Source organism: Anabrus simplex, chromosome 2 (genome assembly GCF_040414725.1).
Source record: "Anabrus simplex isolate iqAnaSimp1 chromosome 2, ASM4041472v1, whole genome shotgun sequence".
Taxonomy (NCBI): domain Eukaryota; kingdom Metazoa; phylum Arthropoda; class Insecta; order Orthoptera; family Tettigoniidae; genus Anabrus; species Anabrus simplex.
Window position 1 is genome coordinate 1,137,798,786 of NC_090266.1, and position 6,000 is coordinate 1,137,804,785.

Below are 6,000 nucleotides of genomic sequence, written 5' to 3' on the forward strand. Positions count from 1 at the left end.
GAGCGGGAGGCGTGGCCAGTCTTAAGGGATATAATAGGTAGGAAGAATATTTTGACATACGAGGTTTTAAAAGAAAGCCATCGATATACAGAAATTCATCTGACTGTTCTGGTCCTCAATCTCAAAACTTCTGGCATTTGAAACTTCTAGGGAGGAAGGAGGTATGTGAAAATGATAGTAATTACTATCGCTGAGGTGGAAAAGTAGGATATAACTACAATCAGGCCAAGCCTTATGGACCGGCATTAATAACTCAACTTTGGGTACCTAACTCTGGCTATCTCATGGTACAATTTGTACCCTATAAAGCTAAGGAGTCAGATCGATGAAACAGTAAATTTTCGAGGCGAGAGTAAAAGCGACTTAAGTCAATCATATATACTCAATTACGGCGGCACCGTTCACAGTAAACTGTGTGTACTATACATGTAATTTGAGGAAGGGGAATAAAATCACAGAACTCGGCTTTCTGGGGTCAGCAAGCAACACGACGTACAGTTTTATGAAACCTTCGCTTTGTTTAAACCAAACACACCTGGACACGAAAAAAGAATGACAAATCTACAGAAGCAATTCTTTTAACCATAAATACGGCAGTATGTATCTGAGGACTTCCACAATGTTGTAACATTTTCCCTTAAATAAGTTTTTTTTTTTTTAGAACAGAAAAGTATACCAAGAGCCATCTCATTTCAAGATCGGTGTCCGAGTCCTTGGCTGAATGGTCAGCGTCCTACCCTTCGGTTCAGAGGACCCCGAGTGCGATTTCCGAGGGGCGTACGGTTAATTCTTCTGACTTGGGGCTAGGTTTCAAGTGTTCATCTTAGCACATCTACCTTCATCTACACACCACACAACCACCACAGTAACACGTGATAATGAATACACCCCCCTCCTACGTAGAGTATCACCGATAATAATAATAATAATAATAATAATAATGGCATATGACCACCAGGGGGGCGTGGTGCAGGTCTTTTTCTAGAAGACGGGTTATAGACGACCTGCATGTCTGTTAGGATGGGGCCCTACCTAACATGAGGTCTAATACTAAAGACATCACAAACACCCAGCCCCCGAGCCAGACGAATTAACCAGCTGAGGTTAAAGTTCCCGATCCGGCCGGGAAACGAACCCGGGACCCATTGGGCCAAAGGCCAGCATACTCACCATTTATCTTTGAAGCTGGGACCTTCGTGTAGTGTTGGCATCAGGAAGGGCATCCGGCCGTAAATCTGGGCCAAATTCACACCAAATTGGGCAAAAGGCCGGAAAGAAGTTATTTAAGATCAGTGATTAGAGGAGTTAAGATTCTTTGCATAACCAGCCGTCCTCGAAGCCCCTTATAAAACGCTAATCTGTATTACGAATAAATCGCTGTGCGCATTACAACCACGTGCATTTACCACGAAGTTCAAATCAACCCGCAGGACTGCTATCAGCGTAATACAACACACCAAGGTGCATCGATGTGATTCAACAGATTTTATATAACAAGAACAATAACGCAAATTAGACTAAAAGATAGTCAATATTACATCATGCATTCACGAAGTAGAACTACAGTACATGCACACGTAATACAGAATACGATGAGACTACATCGCAGCAGAGTTCTGTTCCAGATGAATTAACAGCAGCCACTCCATAGTTTCATCTTATGCTTACCATGACCACCTTACAGAGATCATTTGTTTTTGTCACAGACAATAGTTTCAGTTCCAACCAGAGATGCAGCCATGGGGGAGATGTTTGGAGTTGGACACACCCCTTCCATAGGAACCTAGATTTTTTTAAATAAAACTAGAGGTACAAGTTCCAGTCAAAACTGGGAAACACACTTGCCACCGCCTTCTCGACCACCCCCTACCCACCCACCACCAGGCCTGCGTTCCATTAAATATAGTCATCAAGCAGCACTACTGTTTACAACAAAGGCACGGGGCAATGAATCTAGTAACATACTTCATTTTCGCATTATTCACCGAAACTGTACAAAAATAAACTTTATGAGAAAGGAAAAGAACGATATGAAAGTGCGTATGAGTCAGAAATCTTGAAGCATTTGCATGGACTTCAGTAACAAAGGTTAACGACCTAACCCTTGAAGAGCATCATGCCATAGTACTTGAATAATAACTTATTTCTCTTTAATGAAGCAGTCGAGTCAATTTCAACAAAGTCTTTAAAAATAATATTAAGGATAAGCACGACTGCAGCCCTAGGCTTACACTCTAGCATTCCACCCACAGTTAGACTCTGCTTCATCCAGTCATTAATGACTTAAAAGAAGAAAAATGCGAAAAGTTTTTCAATATGGAAAAGACAGACGGGTGTAAAATGAGATATCGGACATTTAAAAATGCTTCATGGTCTTCTTTAACAGAATAAATATTAAGCCATACCAAATAACATTATCCCAGTGTCAATAAACGATGGCATTGGCATTGGAAGCTCTTGAAATTTACATATTCGTAATTATAACAAATAAAATTCGACTGAAGTTCGAAACCCTGTGTTATCAGATATAACATTTCAACAATTTTCTCTTGCATGGTAGTGTTGGACAAAGACATCTTTCCAACCATCAAATATACAAGAGGCAAATAATTCCTTCAAACCTTTCCTTAGCAACATATTATTTTATTGTGACAAACTTTCACACAGGGTTCGATATGAACTTTACTAAACTTCAATAATTTACTTCAAATGGATACTTCATTTAATATAATGTATCCCAGTTTATGTTACCGTCTGATTCAAATCTACGAGTATCCTGGCATATAAAATCTCAAGTGTCATTCTGTATACAGCTCATGGGACATCCATCTACGTTCCTACCTGCTGGGGTGAAATCACAGAGATATCACCTATGTCTATAGAGTACGCACTGTTCTCGTAATGCAAAACGATTACATTATTTCATGTCCGATCAACCAAACGTGAATAAGTTATAAATTGAATTTCCAGCGACAGTAGTCCTGTAAAAGTTGTCCGAAAAGAATGCTGATGAAGACAAGCATTTATGGAAGGCTACGAGTCCTGCCATGCGTATAAATATTCAAGCATCACGCATACACGAAGAAGTTTGAATGCGTGCGTCAATTTAGGAAAGAAATGGAAGGTATGCCATACAAATAACAAACAGAAATAAAACAAACACTATTCTATGGAAAGCAAAATACTGAAACCAGCAACAATCACTGAAATTCGGGACGTACCTGTTATAATTGTTTCTTCTTAAGTTATATATCCACTCCTGGTGTGATTTAAAAGGGTAATAATTACACTAATTTCTATTTTTCTTTTCCATTCTTCCTCATGTATTGCAATGTTCACAAGTATGTTGATTATTGAAACACCGCAGTATTTAGACGCACCAAGTAGCGAATAAGGTCACGCAATGCCATTATGATTACACTGAGAATTTTTAAACATCAAAACGCCTTAATTCAGGCGCCTTTCATTCATTATTGACTTGAAAATATAATAAACATAACAATGATACCGCAGATGTCAAATTAACACGCGAGGAATGAACACAAATGACGTCCCATAAAAGGCGTATCCAACAATATCAATACTTAAAAATGAAGTCCTTTGTATAAAACTGGGGCCGGATATTTCTTTAAGCCACAAGTGGTAATATAAATTCGTGTGTAGTCAACACTGTGTCCGCCATTTTGTTGTAACCGGGTTCGTCGAAACTTGACAGTGCAGATGGTTGCTCTTCATTTGAAAATTCACTCTCCGTTACATGAGGGAGCGCGCTGCACGGCACACGATAACCACAACTGAAGATGTGAATAGAAGAAACTGCTATTAAGTACTTCGATTACACACATTCAAATTTAAACCTCTACACCACGGTGTTTTCTCAAGTCAAATGTAAATAACCACTTTTTGAAGCTGTAGATCTACAGTTAACATCATCGCCTGTTATGCTACCTCGCCGCCTCTCTAACACACACTGACTGCAGCAGCATTCTGCGAGAGAACATTCGACCCTGGCTCCAACTAGGCTTTTACCGAGCTACTAGCTAGCGGCATTTGGGGTGATGCGCAAAGCAACCTGCGCACAAGACCGGTTTACACGATGTGGAGGGTGGCAGAGTAGTGCAACCAGATTATCATTACGTTGACTCACCGTGAGCCGCTAGGCTCTCTTGTTCTACATATTAGAAACCGGATTCATTTCGTAATAATCTTTGTATTCAAGATACTTTATACCTTAAAAGTTGAAAATAGCTCTATGTGATTTTAAACACTTACTTTTGCAGGATTTCTTGTTCTTTCCCGATTCATTGAGAGAATTGTCGGTTCGGAGGGCCCCGGGTTTGATTCCCAGCCGGGCCGAGGATTTTAATTGCGTCCAATTAATTCCTCTAGCTCGGAGGCTGGGTATTTGTGTTATTTAAACACCTTCATTTTTACATCCCAAACACGAAATATTGAATACATCCCTGCTCATAAGGTTAGTGTCAGGAAAAGCACCCGGCTGTACAATTGAGCTAAAGCCAAACAAAGTGCTGACGCCAGGTAAATGGGAAAAAAACGAAGAAGAATTTCTCTCTGTTTCCACACTCACACAAGGTCGATGTTTTGGGGTTTTAGAAGGTTACAACCGAAATTTTCATTACGAGCTGGTAGATTTAATATTATTTACTTCGATAATCCTTTGGTATTCATGGTGGCATCCACTCAGCCACCATTCTCATTAAGAGCTGGTAGATTTAATATTATTTACTTCGATAATCTTTTGGTATTCGTGGTGGCATCCACTCAGCCAGATAATTATTGTACTTTTACTAATATGAGAAGCTAGGTCTGAAAGTCAGTAACACCTCGATAGATATCAAGGAGTAGAATATGACTTTGCCCGTCTGACTCCTTGGCTGAACGGTCAGCGTTGAGGTTTTCGGTTTAGAGGATCCCGAGTTCGATTCCGGTCGGGTCAGGGATTTAAATCGCGTCTGATTAATACTTCCGGCTCAGGGACACCGCTTTTCCCACAACTGTAGGGTCACGGGTGAGAACTGTGTTGCACATGCGGATTTGGCCCTGTTTTACAGACAGATGCCCTTCCTGACGCCAATCCTATATGGAAAAATCTATTGCATGTTTCTGTGGTGGTTGGTAGTGCAGTGTGTTGTCTGAATATGAAGCGGAAAGTGTTGGAACAAACACAAACCTCAGTCCCCGGGCCAGAAGAATTAATCAGACGCGATTAAAATCCCCGACCTGGCCGGGAATCGAACCCTGGACCCTCTGAACCGCAGGCCTCAACGCTGACCATTCAGCCAATGAGTCGGGCATCAAGGAGCAATATATTAAACACACATATTATCTGCGCACTTTTTAGCGATATATTTACACCCTAGTACTGAATCGGTCGACTTCGGTTATCTTCGAGATTCGTATTGGCAACCTTTGAAACACAAACTAAGAATTGCTTATCATCGCCGTGCGACGTCTGGCGTACACTTTAAGTACTTGTACTGTCGTTGCTTACACAGCAAAACCAAACTATAGAATTCATGCTAGGAACACGTTTCGCATCGGAAAATGTTACATAGTATTATGTATTGTGTGTGTGACACAGTTGTTGGCGTAAGATAATAAAGGTTTAGATCATTCATATCGATCGATCATATTATCGATTCAATTCAGATTTCATTTTCATTCAGTTGGCAGTACTACCGGAACCGGCAGTGCTCCCTTCGTACTCTTCAACCGAGTACAAAAATCTATCACTAAAAAGTGCGTGTACTATACATTTTTTTTTTGCTATTGGCTTTACGTCGCACCGACACAGATAGGTCTTATGGCGACGATGGGATAGGAAAGACCTAGGGGTTGGAAGGAAGCTCTCAGCCGCGCGCCCCTAACCGCACGGCCAACTCGCCCGGTCACACATATTTTAGAGCAACACTCGCGTCCGATATTCAGTGTGACGGCGGGTCGATGCATGTATCAGTGAGTAAGAAAGCTTTTCATGTG

General features: G+C 40.9%; 1 protein-coding gene across 2 annotated transcripts in view; it reads right to left on the reverse strand.

The window, feature by feature from the left end:
• The window catches only part of Eph (Eph receptor tyrosine kinase), a 1,044,814-nt gene extending 1,040,816 nt beyond the window's left edge, over window positions 1-3,998 (reverse strand). For both annotated transcript variants that reach the window (XM_067142090.2, XM_067142089.2), the window contains exon 1: window positions 3,222-3,998. The gene's annotated coding sequence lies outside the window, so the exon portion shown is untranslated. The remainder of the gene's footprint in view (window positions 1-3,221) is intronic.
• Between the last annotated feature and the right edge of the window lie 2,002 nt (window positions 3,999-6,000).